At 49.2% G+C, this 19299-nt stretch overlaps 1 protein-coding gene across 6 annotated transcripts in view; it reads right to left on the bottom strand.

Annotated features, from left to right (window-relative positions):
* Positions 1 to 19299, bottom strand: part of CUX1 (cut like homeobox 1) — a 363108-nt gene that overhangs the window by 245264 nt on the left and 98545 nt on the right. The gene's annotated exons all lie outside the window — the stretch shown is intronic.

Genomic DNA, 19299 nt, shown 5'->3' with positions numbered 1-19299 from the left:
AGGACATCTTGGTTTCGCTCATACAGTTTCCATGTTGTCAGATTCCTGCTTCCACTGCCAGACAGAAAAGGGGGTGTGAGGCAAGAGGAACCGTAAGAAAATATTTAAAAGATGAAATCAACACATCTGTCTTTTCAGTTCTTCAGACATCTAAGCCCCACCTACCTATATTTAGGGACAGGGATAGTCTGTTGTTATTGTTAATTGATTTATTTTATCTGATTATAGAAGTAACCTATGCCACGGCAGAGTATGTTTAAAGCATAGAAGAGCATAAAGTAGAAGAAAAATTACTCCAGGTCCTACCCGCTAAGGTACTCAATATTTTGGCATGGTTCCTTCTAGCATTTTTTCCTGTGTGTTTCTTTTGTTTTGTTAATCTCTACATACTTTCTAAGTTGCCTTTTTTTTTTTTTTTTTGCTTCAGCCTGCACGACAAACTCTCTGTAAACATAATTTTTAGTGGCTGTAAAACACTTCAAAGAATGGCTGTTTCTCATTGCTTTTTAAAATATACCGCTTTAGTTGCTCTATGCCAGTCAATATTGTGACTAAATGAACAAACAGATAATAACATGCACTGCAAATCCCCATGCGAGCTGCAGTATGCAGTGCTTCCCAAATGATTTTGGCAAATTATATTTTAACATAAGAACGATAACAATAATAACCAATATTTATAGCTACTTTAGAGTTTACAGAGCATTTTCATGTGCATTAAGCTCATTCAATCCTCACAGCAGCCTTGTATAGATCTTATTATGTCTACTTTACAGACAGAGAAGGGCAAGGACTAGAGGTGAAACAGTAATCCCGAGATCACACTGCCCAGAGACAAGGGACTCATAGACAGGACCTGCCTCCGGGTCACTGGCTCCCAAATCTGCACCTAGTCAACACCGCTCTCCCGAGGGCCAGCCTGTCTCCTGGGCAGCTCTGCTTGGAGGTCCCACTAGTATCTCAAACTTTCCAAATACCAAGCTCATTCTTTTGGATTCTCATTAATGACACCACCCACCATGGCCCAAGCCAGAAGGCTGAGTCCTCCCTCCCCTACCCCCCATCCAGCTGTTCCCAAGGCTCTATCCCAGTTACACCAGGAGGCCTCGGTCAAGCTCCCTTTGTAATCCCAGGGCAGGGCATGGCACCTGGCAAAGAAGAGACCTTTAATGACACCTGCTGAGAGGGAGGGAGGGTCTTCCGACTCCATACACCCTGCTCTGTTAGGATAGCACGCTGCCTCACCATGAATCAAGTTGTGACAAATGCACAGAAACAAAAACACAAAACCTTCCATCTCATGAATTCTCTTTACATGGCCAAGCTCTTAAGGTTTACAACTAAAAAACGTGTATTAAGAGCTCACTGTGAATTTTATTCAAAGCCACAACTTCTACAGCATTCCTTGTAAGAATAAGATTCTCACAATTAATCATCCAATTAATTTCCAATTCTCCTCTACATGAGAATCTCATTAGCGAAACCTGGAGTGGGGCGAGACAAATACAATGAACCTTGCTATAAGCTAAAAAGATAGATTGCAAAGAAATTTTGGAATGATGAGATTGAAAACATCAGGGCAATCACAGTGCGCAGAGGGTGAAGAAGCGCCTCACCAAGGCAGTCCTGAACAGCCAGGCTGCCGCAAAATGCTGTTATTTTAAGGGACCGTGCTATTACAAAGCAACTGTGCCGAGGTAAGGCGTCTTGATGGCATTAAAGTCTTATTAAAACAGCAAACCAGTCTTTTAAAAAGAACAATGGTGTTCTGAAAAAGCATTGCAAAATTAATCTAGTTATTGCCCTATAAAGAGTCAAGCATGTAACTACGTTTAAAAGGGTCCACAGGTTGTACCATGTTCAAACAGAGAACACGGACACAATGAAATCCTGAACAGAACATCTTCCCATTAATTAGGCAGTGAAATCAGCAGCCTCCCCGAATAGAGCAGGAACAAACAGGAAAGAAAAGAATATACTTCTTGTGAAAGAAAAAAAAAAAAAAATACACGCACACAAAGAAATTAAAGGCAATGCACTCCACCCTCGATATAATCAGTTTCAACAGAAATAATTAGAGATCTCGCTCGGGCTGCCTTCGTCACACGGCTGCGAGAGCGGAAGGAGCCTCCCGGTCTGCACCTGAGGAGGTAGGACATGGGGGCCTCGGAGCCCGTCATCGGAGGGGAGGGCTCTCTGGTCTGCAGTAGAGTGACCAGCAAAACAGATCACCCAGGAGAAAAGAATACAAACCTTCTCATCCCAGATGGGGGTGAACAGAAATACCAAATTGTTCTGGGTGGTGAGTTAAGAGAAAAAGAGAAAGAGGACTACTGGCAACTCCAAAACACACACACACACGTACATACATACATACATACCTACACACACACATACAGAAAAGGCTGTTTTTCCTTAAAATAAAGGTATTATCCCCTTATGATGTACAAAGAACTTTCTCTTGGTTAGATGCCCCAGGGAAAGCCTCAGTGCCACCCTAGCGTCCCCTCTTTGGTCACTCCTCCCACTGAACCAAGCCCTGTCTCCTAAATCTTCTCAAGTCTTGCTGCTGCTCCAGCCTCAGCCCAGGCCCTCGGCCTGGCTCCCAGGGGAGGCCCCGTGCACACACCACCCCCGCCGTCATCCTTCCTGAACATCCTCAGGGCTCAGCACCCACCAGACCTCCAGGCCGTCATCTTTTCACCTGTGCACCCCCTTCTCACCTCCGGGTTGGAAGCTCCTGGGGCAAGGGGGATATTTTTACCCACTTAACACTCCTCGTAATTCACAGGGAGTCTGGCACATGGCACAATGACAACAGCCCCACTAATAATAGCAAGTGCTCCAGAAACGTGTGCCACCAAAGGGCTTCGAGTACTTTGTCCCATTTAATCGCCCTGACGACTGCTTGAGACGGGAGCTAGAGCTCCCCCATTTCACAGGTAGGGACACTGAAACTTAGTGGGGTCGGATGACTCACCCAGGCACCGCAGTAAGTCGTGGGCAGGCTGGGATTCTGGTCTGCCAGACTTCAGAGCTCTGGTGCTTAACCACTGTTTCCACTTAAAAGTGCCTGGAGAATGAATTAATAAACACCAGAGTCCTACAAAAAGACTCTTCTATTTTGCAACGTTGAACATTTTCTTAGTTATTGTTTACAAATTAAAAAGCAACATCCTCCCTAGAGAAAATATCGAAAACACAGAAAAGCGTAACAAAGAAATCTTTCTTAAAATTCAGTCTCACACCATCCAGAAATAATCTCTGCTAAGACTTTGAATTCTTTCCTTCCAGTCTTTTCTCTATGTCCTCATGTTCACCAGTCCTTTTATGAGATATCAGTATTTGTAAATGTTACACTATATGCGCATTTATTCACGTTGTCTTTATATTTTGTACTTTTTTCTGTCATAAAACTAGGGTGATACAGCATCTGTAATTCCTAGTTTAGATTATATCATGATCATTTTCCATGTTACTAAGCACTCATGAAAAACAGTATCAATTACATAATAATTGGAATGACTTTAATATAATTTAACCACTCCCCTCTACTGGACGTCAGACTATTTCCCCTCTCCCCGTTTTTTAGTATTATAAATACTACTATGATGAACATTCTTGTTCATAAAGCTTTGACCACGTTTGCAGTTTTTCCCCTTAGGATAGATTCTCAAAAATAGGATTGCTGGGTCAATGGAATGTAACATTCTTCAGGCAACCGTTTTCAGAACGGTTTGAGCTGACGTTCCTTTTATACCAGTTCACCCTTCACAAAGTTTTCTGAGGGAAAAGTTGATTCCATAATCCATTTGATTTTTTTAAAAACTGACCTGCTTTACCATCAAGTCATGAACTATATATCCTTTCATGAGTCAGGTTACAATTTTGCATATCTGGTGTCATATGCTAATAAATTAGCCGGTGATAAATATAACCAGTCTCTCTCTGCAAAGGGCCGATCCCAACACAGAAATGGAAATGACCTCAGCTTGGCATCCAGGGAGGCCGCAGTCTCCCTGCGACAACTGCAATTCCCATTTCAAACGGTGGCGCGAGTGCTTCATCCCTCACGCCACAAGACGTAGGGAGATGACAATGTTGATTTTCCCTCTTCCAAAGCTGCCTAAAGAAGCTTTCTTTTTGACCTTAGAGCTTTGCAAGTATTCCACTGCTCTAGGGTAGGAGGATAAAAGCCGCGACTCTTAGCTGTCACCCACCTCCCTGTGGGAGGCAGCTACAAATCCCCAGGTCCACACCTTGGGGCCCAGCATTCTCTGGTAAGTTCCCACACAGGATTTCTCTGTAGTGGGGAAGGTCACTGTCAAAGATCTTCACCCCACAGCGCCATCCACAGGCCCATCTGCCAGAGGGGCCAGTGACAGGCCAGCAGGTGGGATGCAGTCTGGACTTCTGAGCTGACCCAGGAAAGGCCCAAGCCAGGAGAGGGGCCCCAACCATGCACTCCCTGCGACACACCAAGCCATGGAGCAGGGTGGCACAAGGGTCAGAGAAGACAGACCCAGGAGGATCCCAGCTCTGCCATTCACGGGCCGAGTGGCTTGGGTCTCAGTTTCCTCAAGTCTAGAAAATGTGCACAATATTATGCCTTCTTCATAGGGGAGGCATACAGACTGAATGAGAATAAACATAAAGTGTTCAGCACAGGAGTATGAGCAGCAGATGTCTGCTGGTATCATCACTGAAAAGTAAGAGGTTCCTCTTCCTTGGGACTCAGATCATCCTGCCTCAAGCAACAGTCTGACCGGGAGAAGGGGACGGACCAGGGAAGAGGCACAGAGGGGACCACAAGTCATTCTCTCCTTCCTTGACCCTGCACTTCAATAGCTTCCAAGTTCAAGTATGTCTAAGTCATACATCCAGTCCTCAGCACCAGGGAAAGCAGAATGGCGTGGAGTCTGTCACTGCTGAGCAGTGAGCACAGTGACATCACCTGGGAGCAGAAGCAAGTGATTCTGGAAGTCGGTCTAAGCCACAGCTTCCTCGTCTCTGCCAGGGGGACAGTATGGTACCTGCGTCATAAGCTGCTAGCAGATTAAAAGGTAATACATACAAGTACATAAGACGATAGGGATTGTGCCCAGCAAATAGCAAGACAGCAATAATAAAATAATTACAATGGCTAACATTTACTGAGCTCTTACTTTGGGTTACAATTTGAAAAGACGTTGATTTTACTGGCAAGTCTTCCAGAACCAAGAGCTTAAAACATTTAGGATGCGCTGCACATGAAAAGAATTAAAATCCAAATGTAAAACTCCAAGCTATAATTTCAATATTACAATGACAAGTGAACTGATGTCTTCCTTCCCCCCCCCCCCCCCCCGGAGAAGACCCTTAAAAGCAAAGGCCAGGCATCCACTTACGTGCTCAATGTCGTGAGACAAAACAGACATCGCCAGACTCCACTGCGTTTTGGCACCAGCGGGAGCCCCAGGCCTGGAGTCCAGCTGATCCAGTACTTATCTATATTTGGTACGTGATGTCAACCTAGAACATCTTATTCTTTCACATCTAATAAACCAGCTTAAGACATCACTACTCACCGCCCCAGTGGACTCATCCTGAAACTCTGAAGCTGGAGAGGCTACTCCTCGCCTTTCTTACTAACAGAGAAGTGGCCTTAACTCTGCGCTTGGATGACAGGAGCTGCCACGAATACCTTTCAAAGGGGGCGGGGCAAGCTCATAGCCAACTCACTTTATCATTTCACAAATGAGAAGGCTGAAAACAAATACACAGGGACGGCTGTTTCTTCTAATAAGTACCCTTCTGCAAGAAGCTACCAATTATGAAAACCAGAAATGTACTTAAATGCTTCTTATTGCACCGAGTGGAACACCAGCCACCTGTATTTATTACTTATTTGAAACGGAGGGAAAACGAGGAGAATAAAATTTCCTTTTCCTTCTCTAACAAGATGAGTCACAATTTCCAAACATTAATCAATCAGTGAGTCAGAGTGGGGGAGAAGAGGAAGTGGCTGGGAGGCCGCTACCGAGAGCTCTTCCCAGAAGCACAGAGAATCGGGAACCCCGGGGACTGACTCGATGTCCCCAGTCCTGCTCACACCCGAAAACCGGGCCCGCCAGCCAGGAACCAGGCTTCACGTCCTGAGCTGCCAGCCCAGGGCGGTGCTGCTCTGCTCACACACCTAACCACTCCAAAGACATTTTGGGGGTGCTCAATTTGTAAACACAGGGATGAGCAAAATGCCCCTAAGAGTCCACATCCGACTGGGAAAGGCAGGCAGGCAAGCAGCTGATGTAGGGCACGCGGGCAGCCGCTGAGGAGGAAAACCCAGAAGGCTGGGTGGGCGGTGGAGGGTTCCAAACATACCCAGACAAGGTAACATCCAAGCTGAGACCAGCAACTGTCATGGCGGGGGAGGTGGTGGCAGAAAAGGGAGCCATTCCACACAGGAACACATCTGTGCAAACACGCGGGTAGGGGAAACGATGGTATATTCCAGAACCTCCAGGTAGTTCGGCCTTGATACAGTATCCACTGAATGAGGGAGGGACACCAGTCAGAGACCAGATGGCAAAGGATCTGTGATCCCAGCTAAAGCTGGTATTTATTCTTGAGGTCCACATTCTCTAAAATGCATGCTGGTTCTGCAGCCGGGTTCTCACACCTGAAGCCGGTAAGGCTGGTTAAGGCACAGACTGCTGGGCCTGTCCCCAGAGTGTCTGCTTCAGCAAGTCTGGAGGAGACCCAGGAATTTGCATTTCTAACAAGTTCCCAGGTGATGTGATGCCCCTGGTCTAGGACCACACCTTGGGAACCACTGTTCTACAGGACAGGAGTCAGAGAACTATAATTCATGGGCCAAGTCTGGCCCCTGGCCTGTTTGGTTTTTTTTTTAATAAAGTTTTATTGGACCATAGCCACACCCGCCATTTATGTATTGTCTATGGCTACTTTATAGCAGAGCTGAGTAGTTGCAACAGAGACATATGGCTCACAAAGCCTACAGTACTCTACCACCTGGCTCTGCACAGTAAAAGTTTGCCAAACCCTGCTGTAGGCTATGAGAATAGATGACAAGAAAGGAAAAAACAAAAGACTTCTACAGTCAATGAGTTTCAGAAGGTACTGGATTAACCAATGTTCAGCAGGCTTCTCTTCTGCAAGACTCTTCAGAGCCTTTAATGACTGGTGTAACTATTCTAGAACCGGTGTTTCCAGGAACAGAACGCAGTAGGGAACACTACACGCTAGTCTGCGGGATGCTACCAAGGAAGTTAACCCATCAGAACTGTATCTTAGAAAAACCACCCTGGAGCCAGACAGAATGAAAAGGAATGAAACCAGAGGCAGCGAAACCAGATAGATGGTTGCTATGGTAACTCCCCAAGAAGAGAGGAGAGTGCCCTGGGGCAGGGGTCAGCACCCTTCTCCTGGAAAGGGCCAGAGAGTAAATATTTTAGGCTTTGTGGGCCACACGGTCTCTGTTGCAAAGACTCAGCTCTGCCACTGTAGCCCCCAAAACAGCCACAGACAACAGGTAAACCAATGAGCACGGCTGTGTTCCAACCAAACCTGATTCACAGAGTTGCAGTTTGGGGTGATGAAAAAGTTCTGGGGATGGATGGGGGTGATGGTTGCACAACAACACGAATGTGCTTGATGCCGCTGAACTGTGCATTTAACGGCTGAAGTTGTTAAGTTTTATGTTAGGTGTACTTTACCACAATTAAAAAAAAAAACAACTATGGGCACTGAAATTTGAATTCCATATAATTTTCATGTATCATAAAACAGTATTCTTCTTTTGTTTGCTTTTGTCCACTTAAGAAGTAAATGCCATTCTTCGATCAAGGGGCACACAAACACAGGCGGTGGGAGGGTGGGGCCTGACCCGGTTGCAGCATGCAGACCCCTGCTCCAGGCAATGGGAACAAAGAGGAAACAGGCGAGATCTCTGGGCTGCTGCTCCCTGCCAGGGCCCGCCCAGGAATAGAGGAAGGGACACAGGACAGCAGGCAGGTGGGCACTCCAGGGAGGAGCCTGTGCTAGAACTCTCAGGAGACACCAGCCCCACCAGAGGCCCCAGCTCCCGGCGGCCAGCCACTGAGAGTCCAGGCCAAGGCCCCTGCCTGCCTCGGGGGCACTCCTGCCTCCTTCTCCTTTCAGAAGCCCCTCCTTCAGAGACTGAGCCTGCAGATCACTGCCTAGCAGCGGAAGAAAGCACTCTGCCTTATCCTAAATAAATGATTCCTACAAAATCCAAGCAGAGATTAGGACATTAAATAATGACCACTGATTCTTAATCTGTGGGGAAGGACACACTATGGATTTTTTAAATTTCCAATCTAGTATGGATTTTTTAAAAAGCATAATAAAAATGTCACTTGGATATCCCTGAAATGTAAACTGTTATCACAGTTTCTGGACACCCATTCTGAATTTCTGTGCTGATGTTGCTGCAGACCAGTAATGACCAGTGTGCTGGGCCACGGACCACACCCTGACACACTTTTGAGTGGCACAGTGGCCTGGATCGGACCCCCTGGAGTTCCTTGGCTGAAGGCAGAACAAAATGTACAACCCAACCAGGCCAGCCAGTCCCACACTAAGGGACTCGGGCAGATGATTCCTCAGGGAGAAGACTCTGGAAAACTGGGAACTTTGCTGTGCTGCCAGGGCACCAGGGCAGGCTGGGGCCACAGCTCGGAAGCCCCTGGCGGTTTGGCTGTTTGTTACAGGGCAGAGGGGACGAGGGGCCCAGCCATGCAACCAGTGGCCCAGCCTCAGGGAACTGAGAGAGACAGAAGGGCGGGAGCACTGCTCCACTTGTGTAAAGAAACCAGACAATTTTAACACTGAAAATCTACAAAGCAAGCTCCATTCCAAGGTACCCCTTATTTTAAAGTCTCCCCTTTATTATACAATCCCAAGGCACCGTGCTGCCCTGCGAAAGGCTGATTCCTACGTGTAGCCAGAGCTCAGAGGGACCGCGCTGCTCACTCCGTCAGAGCAGACAGGAGTTTCCCGTCTAAGAGATGTAATTGCAAATCATTTTAGAAAATGCTCAACATCTAATTGTCGTTATAATACCAAGTTTACATAGCCCCAATAATGGACAAATATCACCATGTAATAGAATAGTACAAAAATGGTAATTTTACTATGGAAAGTTGGAACTTGCCATTTCAAATTAGCAGAAGCTGTGAAGTGGGCATTACTGACAATGTGAATATAGTAATTGGGGCTGATTTCTTGGCGCCTGGCCGAATCTGGCTGCCTGGCGTCCTGTGAGTTAATTATAGCTCTGTTAACAGAGCGGGGACAGGGAACACTCAGCAGTGACGCAGAGATAAAAACTCAGCTCAGGTCTGCAGATGAGGCAGAGCACGAGTGTTCTGGCTACAGGCCAGGTGCGACAGACATTATTCCCGATTCATTTCTGGAGCACAAGCCCTACGAAAATACAGACATTTATTGCCGGGGTCAACCACCCTCGGAAGCCGAACTTTCTGAAGGTGTCCTTGCTAACTCAAAACTGATCTCCGTCCTTCCCACGTTGCCAGTGGAATGGCTAAGTAAGTCATTTTCGTCTACATCCCAAAATATTTCATTTACTGTTTTAAAAGTTTCCTTTTAAAAAAATCCCAGAAATCAAAATATGTCATTCTAGCTAAATTAGCTCCCTCCACAGACTGAGACAATTATCTCACTGTGGGCTTTTTGAAAATAAATCTTTCTTTTCTTTAATTTTAGAGATGTTACTGTGCACGTTGAGGTTGAAGATCGCATTCTCTTCTTCCCTGTGTTTAAGTCACTGCTGGTGTGACGCACCAGCCTGCCCCGAGCCGAGCAGGCCCTTTCTTTAGGAAATCAGCGAGGATATTCACGGCATTAGCTGATGGTTGGGCAGGGAAAAACATTCAAGCTCTGGCTTGTGCCTGGGATAGTGAGGTTATTTTGGAGCAAAGTTAGTCAAGTTTTAAATTCGTCACCAAAATGTTTGAAAGAAAGCTTGGTCATTGCTCTCTTGCTCTGTGGACCTGCTTCCACTCTCCTTCCGACCGGCGCTGTCCTTTCCACTGGGATCCTGGATAACATAGCTCAGGCTTCCTGGGGTTCCCTTCGCCCTGGGAGACTGGCTTGGGAGTGCCACCTCTTTGGTCTCGCTGAACGCTGGCCCCTCGGGCCTCCCCAGTGCTAGTGTGGAGTTAGTCTGGATTCCCTGGGCAAGTCTTAACCGCTTGTGCCTTTCCCCATCTGTAAAATTGGCATAGCAAGGCCCACCTCGATGACCATGGAAATTGCATCTAACAGGCTTGGCACAGCCCTTGCCTTTGGCACTCGATTAGCAAATCATCATTCTTTTTTCCCCTGCCCCCTTCCCTCGCCACCCTGGCCTCATGCCCCACCTGCCTCTCAAAGCCCTCCAAATCCAACCCAACGTTCCTGCCTTTAAGCTAGGCTGCCACTGACTGTCCCTCCTGCTGGAAAGCTCTTTCTAAGCAGCCCTGACCCTGAGTCCTGAGAGCTGCCACCTGGCTTGCCTGTCACTTCAAGACTGGCTTTGGTTCTCGTGCTCTCCTGGTCTACGTAGCATGCTGAAGAAGGCTGATACCTCCTTAGTCCCTGATCACGGGCTTCCGGTGGGACCTCCCTCTAAGCCCCACCATCTACATACAACTCCTTCTTTAAATAAGCAGATGCCTAATCTTGACCCCTAAACCAAGCCCTTTGCCTCTGGTGTTGCCAGCCTTGGATGACAGAGCCAGGCTCTTCCTGCCAACCCAGACCCATGGGGTGGACGGAAGGAAAAGAGACGCAGGCCCCAGAGTCGGAAGTGGGCTCCCGTGCACAGGAGGTCCAGGACCCCAGACCTGGGGCCTTCAGACATGCTCAGCTCCCTGAGGCCAGCCCCGACTCCTCGTGCACAATCTAGTGGTTTCTGTCCCTACCCGCCCCCCACCATCTGGCCCTCACTGCTCACAGCCCTGACTTGAGTCCGGCTGAGGACGCCCCACTGGGGACTCCACTCCGGTTCAGAACATCAGCTCCACAAAGGCAGGACCCTGACCTGCATCCTGGCCCCCAGCGCAGTGCCCAGCACAGAGAGGAGACGTTGATAGACACAGGGATTCCGTGAGTCCTTGTGCAAGTGTAAATAACAGTAAATTAACTCCCAGCTATAAAGGACAAAATGTAACAGAGAGGGAATTTACTCTCAATTTAAATAAAAGTATTAGTGACTGCTTTAATTTATTTTCCTGGCAATAGACTCTAATTCCAGCACATGGTTTCAGTGGTGGTGTGCTTTGTATCTAAATGAGTGAATGCATCAAAAGCAAATGTATCCCGTAGCTAAAGGCCCAGAGCCAGAGCCCAGCCTGGTGGGAGCCCACTGCTGTCCAGGGACATCAGCGGCTCTGCCCTGCATTTGTAGGTCACCCCACACAATCCCAACTCCCACCACACACCTCATACCTGCCCTGCAGGCTTGTTAGTCACTGGGTGACTGTGTGATAAAGGAGGGGGTCCCAACGTAGGTTTTGGGGGGTGCACCCCAGGTTACAGTGTTTTGGAAAGGCGTAATGCTGACCTGTTTTCTCACCCTTGTGGCATCTGGTCTTAACTCTGGGTATCAGAAGCAGGTTGCCCCAACCCACATGCTCTTCCCCAGGCTGAGCCACAGCACCTCGCTTCAGAGAAGAGGCCCTCTGATCTCACACCACGCGGGACCAACCCGGCGGGCAGGGGTGCGGAACACAGCCTGCACCAGCACGGCAGTGTGGGGCGCTGGCTGTCCCAGGGGCAACCTGGACATGCTCACCTGCTCTCTGGATGGCCCAAAGTGACTACTGCAGGTCAGTGGGACCCTCACGGGGTAGAAGACCAAGAGGCAGCCGGTTTAAAAAGAAAAACAGCATCACAGCAGACATGCTGTGGCAGAGGACATGGACAACCCCGAGGAGATAAACCGGGTCTCTCAACAGCAGCTTGGTAGCAAGATTCAGAGCGCTGGCTCCTGGGCTCAGTCTGGTAACTAGCTGAAGTGTAACCTTGAGCAGGTGCCTTCTTCCCTCATCTGTGAGTGAGAGGGGCAGAGGGCTGGATTGCTGGTCTCACTGGTAGCTCACGGGTGCCAGTGGGAAGCAGAGGAAGGCCTAAGCGCCTCGCGGGTCACTCTCCCCTCTCATGATCCACCTGCCAGGGCACCCATCTCCGGGATGGGCGATACCTGATACCCAGAGCTTCCCCAGGCCTTGGTGGGTTTATGTGATACTGTGAACTGCAGGAGCCATCACTGACCCGCTGAATGCTGCCCTACAAACTCACCAACATCCCCCTTGGGGAAAGCAGCAGTTCTGCCTCCACTGTGTGGGGCAGATGAAAAGCTGGCGGGCAGAGCAGTGTGGCTGGAGGGCCCGTTCCACGCCATCTCTGCAGGACTCCTGGACACGTCTGCCCTGGCTGACCCAGGCACCTCTTCCGGGAGGAGCCACTGGGAGGGGCTGGGACCGCCCATTTCGGCAGGGACAGGACTCCCTAAGGATCCATTACCTGTTCTCAAGGCCTGGGTCACCCACACCTGGGATGGCTGAGCCCAGTCAACTGAAGAAAAAACAAGTTTACCTTCCTGAGTCACAGCACTAATGGAGGGTTTGGCAGGAACCTGTGCATGGCTCAAGTTGTCATGTTGTTTGATTAGAAATGGTTTACTTAAAATAACAAGCAACCTGAACTCCCATTGATAGGGGATTGGCTAAACACATCAGAATGAGCCAAACGCTGGCAAACTGCAGCCACTAATAGGCCACTTCAACACAGACTGAGTGTGGGAAGATGTCACAACACACCAGCTTGCAAAAGAACATGGCCCCAAAGTCCCTGGCACATAGTAGGTACTTTTCAAAACTATTGAGCAGAAATGAGCCTATATGTACATTTAAGCATACAGAGGTATCTGAAGTGTTTGTAAAACATTAATGGTGATCTCAGGATGGCAGAATTTGGGGTGATTTTGTGCTTCTTCATTAACTAAACTAGCCCTTATCATCCTAACAATGAGGGGAAAAAACAAAGTTTCCCCCTCCTTATTTAAAAAAAAATATTCTCTATAAAGATTTTACATAGCATTGCAGGATAATACAATAATACCTAAGTACAATAAAGATCTAATCAACAAAAAGTTCCCATTAAGTCTGTCTCTATGCGAACGCAAGAGCATCAACAATATTTTCATAAGTTACTAATTCATTTATTTAGCAATATTTATTGAATACCTATGTGGTAGGTATATTGTGCTGTGTATATGGCAGTGACCAAAATTATATCACGAACCTCCGAAAATCAAAAGGTCCCAAAAACCTAATCGATGCCCTTTTCTTTCTTTTTTTACCAAAAACTCAACCTATGATGCCCACTTGAGAGCAAACATTAAGACTGGGCAAAAAGATGCCCAAAGAAGGGCTGACGTCGGCCACGTCGGAGCAGGAAAGCATCTGCCTACCAGCTCAAGAGTTTTAGATGAATTGCTCATTTTTCTACAACTCAACATGAGCACTTACCAGGACAAGAAGGAAAGCTAACATCCACTGGGTAGCTGTGTGCAGGGCACTAAGCCACAACGAACACGGGTGTAGCACTAGTTATTCATCACAGACATTCTAGGAGGGACAGATTTCCATCCAAGCTCAGTGGAGGTACGGAGAAGGGAAGTGACGTACCAGCAGCCAGTGGAGCCGAGATCTGAGCCCAGGTCTGTGTTGCTCCGAAGCCAACGCTGCTGTCACCGCCCCAGCACTGAGAGCTGGAGCACACGCTTGGGGGCCGCACAAGGGAGCACGAGCTGCCCTTGCCACATGAAAAGCCTGCAGTGGCTCTCAGAGGGTGGGGATGCCTCGCTGGCTGCTAAAGGACCCAGGAGAAAGAACAAAAAGGAGGGGAAGCCTGGACAAGCGGGTCCTGGAGGGAAAATCTCTGCCCTAAGACGGACAGTGGGCAGAGGGATGGGGCGACAGCACGTCTCCCTTTCTCAGCCAGCTTTCTGGTTTGGAGTAGACGTTGCCTAAAATGAAAATCATCTGAAATAATACTGAACACAAGGTGAGACGTAAAGACACACCTGCAGAAACCGGGCCTCTTGGAAGGAGAATCCAAAGAAAACTTTTGTTCCATTTCACTTGTTCTGTAAAGCAAATCTATGACCCAATGTGTCTGCGTTACAGACGGGCTGTTTCCCTGCTGGGAATTTGCCTGTCCTGGCCGTGGTACTCCACCCTGTTAGCTGTGGGAGTACTCTTTTTCTCCCTTAGTCATACTTTTCGGGAAGTCCTCCAACCCTTGAGCTGAACCTGCAATACCCTAAAAAGGTAGGTGAGTGGTGCTTCTAGGATTTAAGCATCTTTCTCCACCTACTGGAACAGAAGTTGGGTAGGTTTCTACCCAAATTAATGCAAAAACAGACCTGGGAAACAATGTGTACTGGCATGTTTGATAATACTGCAGTTATACCTCCGACTGAAAAGATTTAAAAACAGGGACAGAGAGGGAGAGAGGGAAAAGGAGGAGAGGGAGAAACCTCTCCTTGTCTGTAGTTTAACAAACTGTTCTTAGCAGTTTCTGCTCTTTTAAGGTTTGCAATCAACTCTGGAATTTAGCAGTGTAAAACGCCCCTCAGAACCCATGTGTCCAAAGGCTTGAGGAGGGTAGTTAAAAACTCGGAATTCTTCAAAGAATGACTACTTAATATAATAAAGGCTTCATTACTAAGCTGTGATCCCAGCCTGAAATAAAGCAGACCGAGCTCAGTAATGCCAAGACACGAACACTGCTGGACGAGAGAGGAGACAAATCGACTCTCACGATCAGGTTATCAAACTGCAACTGCAGAACTGCAATCTCAGCAGGACAGAAAATCTGGTAGCTTGATGAAATTAATTTCAAGATGTAGATTCCATCGACATATTTCGTTTTTCAAAGAGCTTGTTTGCAGCACAAAACAAAGATGCAAGCTACTTCTCCTATTTTCATCTTCAAGATTCTCCAGGAATGGTGAGGACAGCTCTACAGGGATAGCTCACTAAACACTAAGCAGGGCCCCCAAAGGAGTGCCACCCAGTGCAGTGACAAAGGCCACCCCTATGCAAGTTTGGGGGAAAGTGCAGGCTGGGATTAGCGATTCACTAACTTTCTCTTCAAACTAACCTCTTATAGCAAAAAGTAAGCAGGAGAGACTCCGGCAGGGCTCCTGCCCCCCTCCCCACCCCAGTGGGTTGGCGAACTCCCTGAGGAGCCTGTCCGGGCTGAGGCTCCACCAGGGCTCACGTTGATAGGAACAAGCTGCCCCTGCTGGCTGCGTCCATGGAAACAAGGTCAGATTGGCAACAACAAGCCCCGGCTTTAAAAGAGCCACCTGCCCCAGGGAAGCCCGGCTCACTGCCCTTTTCCCTCTGGCTTCTCAGATTTACAGTAGGAAAATGAAATGTGCACAGCTGTTGACTACAGGGGGAAATCGGACCCTTCCGATGGATCCTGGCCCCGCTAATGGATTGCTGTGTGGCTCTGGGCAAGTCACTGTCCCTCTCTGGGCCTGAATTTTCTCCTGAAGAACGGTGACAGGCTGGGCTACTGGTTGCTAAGACAGCTGTGACAGCATTCCCATACTGAGGCATCCCTGGCCAGGCAGGAGTCTGAGTCACTCAGTGAACACCAGCATTATAGCACTGAATCAATCAACCAAGCAACAAATGCTCACTGAGCAATGATGTGCCCAACCAAGGATTTAGGAGGATCTGAGGTATTGGTCTTACCTTCTCAGAGTTTACACTCTAAGGAGAAAACATATTCACACAGAGAGTTAAAGGATGAAGGAATTAAATGGCAATATAAGGAAATACCAGAGGAGTGTCTACAAAGGGAGCAAGGTGTCTGGCTTCCCTGCAGAGCAGCTCCTCTGGGTAACTCACAACTGCGCCCTCTCATCCCACCTGTGCGCTCACGCAGGCTCCACCTCCTGCCCTCACCACCACCTGCATCACTAGCAGGGCCACTGACTGTATGGGCAGGTCTCTGGGTGAGCTTCTCTGGCCAAGAACACTCAAATCCTATTCTCCCTGGCGACACAAGACCAGAAATTGGTCAGCCTTACCAACACTAGGACCACCTTCTTTAACAAAGGCCACTCGCGTTCAGAACGCCGGTGAGCGCGCCGTGGGAACAGAGACCACACTGCAGACCCGCCACACAGGGCTGTTCTTGGTGAGGACCGGCAGTGACACTGCCAATCAGGGCGTGAGCCCGGGTCAGGTGTGGGGCTGTGCGCGACCTTAAACGACCCAGGGGACTGGATGCAGGAAACGCTCAGGTAACTACTGCCTGGCCGGTCTTAAAAACCTCTCCCCACCGTAGTGCATCCGTACAGTGCGACACCACTCGGCACTCACAACAACCGTGTTCAACAAGCCGGCTGAGCTGCACACGCGTTATGCTAAATGAAAGCAGCGGGACTCACAGGCTGCATGTCGTATGATCCACTTATATGACCCTCTGGAAAATGCAAAACTACACGAACAGAAGACAGATGGGTGGTCACCATGGGCTGAGGGTGGGGGAAGGGGGTGACAGAAGAGGCACAGAACTGGGGAGGAGGCCGGGAGCGGTGGCTCATGCCTGTAATCCTAGCACTCTGGGAGGCCGAGGCGGGTGGATCGCTCGAGGTCAGGAGTTCGAGACCAGCCTGAGCAACAGTGAGACCCCGTCTCTACTAAAAATAGAAAGAAATTATCTGGCCAACTAAAAATATATATACAAAAAAAAAAAATTAGCCGGGCATGGTGGCTCATGCCTGTAGTCCCACCTACTCGGGAGGCTGAGGCAGTAGGATCGCTTAAGCCCAGGAGTGTGAGGTTGCTGTGAGCTAGGCTGACGCCACGGCACTCACTCTAGCCCAGGCAACAAAGTGAGACTCTGTCTCAAAAAAAAAAAAAAAGAACTGGGGAGGAGAGTGGAGCTGCCCTGCATCTTAATTGTGGAAGTGGCACGTGACTGTACACAGCTGTCAAAATTCATCGAAGGGGACACCTGAAAGGGGTGGATTTTACTGAGTGTAAACCTGACTTTTAAAAGACTCTCTCCCCAAGTGAAGAACTGATTTATAGCAGTATCTCAAGCGAGCAGACAAGGAATTAGAGTGCAACCGAAAAGAGGGTCAGAACACGGAACTCAACCTTTCTTACCAATATCGTTAAGGCCCCATGAGCAGCTAGACCAGGATATTTGCTGCTATAATGCGGTTACTTACCCCTCTCTTGGGTTGTTCTGGGGGTGTGGAAGTGCTAAGAGCACAGGTGGAAGAGATGAGTTAACACAATCTTCTCAACTTAAGATTGTCTCCCATTACTTAGAACAATCTCTGGTGTCTGCGGGACTCAGATTTGCTAGCAAGTGCTAGGGATGGTGTAGTGAGTAAGTAGAAAACTGCTAACATCGATGATGGAGAAACAGGACCCTGGCTGTGCTGGGGGCTCAGAGGTGCTATGTGCCACCCTGCAGGAGCCACTCGGACCCCGACTTGGCCACTGCTCAGCCGGGAGGCCTCAAGCAAGTCAAATCTCCATCTCCTGCCCTGCAAGAGGAGGCAGTGACAGCCCAACTCAGGTGTGTCGCGAGAGGTTCACAGAACACACGGCCGAGCTGCACCTGGTGGGCTGTAGTTCGGAGTGTGAGCGTCTAGGACTATTAGTCACGCGTTCTGCTTGTAACACGGCTTTAATTCGCACAAAGAACACACACACATGAACACCTCAAGGCACTGTGCTCAGAACACTACAGAAACCGCTACCACTAAACTCTACTCTGGGCAAGGGCCAGATTTCTCCCCCTCCCCACTCCGAAGGCAGCTGTCTGTCATCTCTCTGCACAACCTGCCACAAGCCCACAGACAGTAGGGGCCGAGGCAGCAAGGCTTCCGGCCGCTCCGGGCACCCCCACAACCCCCTCACACCCCACTCCCAGGGGCTCAAACATCTGAATAACCCTGTCCTAAGTCAAAGCTTGATTAATCTTTGCTCAAAAATAATCCTACAGTCACCCCGTGCTGTCTCTCACCGTGCCGTGGCCTCAGGAAAGACACAGATCTCAATTTCCTCGTGTATGAAATAAGGAGATTGGACTCGATAACCCGGAGAACACTGCTAAGGTCTACACAACATGGCAACATTCGTCTCCACACCTGAACCCAGGGTGGTTCCCAGCCGCCCTGCAGGATGTAACAACACCCCCAGGAGTAACATCTGTTCCCAGGGGGGCTCCGCTCTGGGAGCTGCCCTGACACCCCAGGGCTGGATCTCAAGTGGCCACTCAGCACACACTCCCCGGGCATCTACTTTGCAGGGGAGACAGAGAAATGCAAACCACAGCCCCAGCGGGGGACACATCCTAAATCAACACCCCGAGGAAGAAGTCATCCCATCCTGGTCACTGGAGCAGACAGGGAGAAGGCTGGGCAGGGTGGGCCCTGGAGAGAGGCCAGAGGAGGGAGACCAGTGGGCACCTTAGGTCCAGAGGGAGCCTGTTGCCCCAAACTAGCCTCTGAGTTAGAATTTCAGGTGCTGATTCTAAATGCAGGTCCCCAGGCCCTTCCTGGGGGATTATGTCTCACTAAGTCCAGGGTGAGGCCCAGGGACAGTATTTTTAACAAGCACACACCCCGGGGGATCTTTCTGATTAGCTAAGTTAGGAAGATGCTGACGTGGGGTAGCTCCTGCATGGCTGGGATGAAGTTGCTTTCTTAACTGTGACAGGTCTGAGTTTCGTGAAGCCTGATCTGGTGACCTCTAGGTGGCTGGTCCTAGATGGTTTCAAAAGTGTCCGGGCCAGGGCAAGTAGGAAAAGTGACAGGAAGCCCTGATGGGGTGAAGGAAGCAAAACCCCAAAGCAAGGTGGTCAGTGGGGACTGCAGGGCTGGTGTTGACTAGCATCTTCCCCTGGCCTCCCAGCACCCTCCCACACACCCATGGCGGCAGGACATGCCCATCACCCCCCACCCCAACTGCCATCGAGCTGTGCTTTCCTCTCCTTGTCCTCTCTCCATGTACCTGGCCCCCACTCACCCTGAAAGACCCTTTCTCCCACTTCCCCAGTAAACCCACACCACACCTGGAAGGGCCTGACCTTCTGGCCCTCGTGCCATTACTACCTCCCTGAGCTCACTCCTGCCCACCAGCTAGACGGCCCGACCCCGTCTCCTCCCAGACCCTGAGACCTTGACCTTGCTCTGGAAAGACACGGCTGCCTCTCTTCAGATGCTCC

This window comes from Lemur catta, chromosome 2 (genome assembly GCF_020740605.2).
Source record: "Lemur catta isolate mLemCat1 chromosome 2, mLemCat1.pri, whole genome shotgun sequence".
Taxonomy (NCBI): domain Eukaryota; kingdom Metazoa; phylum Chordata; class Mammalia; order Primates; family Lemuridae; genus Lemur; species Lemur catta.
Note: the sequence above shows the minus strand (reverse complement) of the source record. Positions and strands in the feature narration are given on the sequence as shown.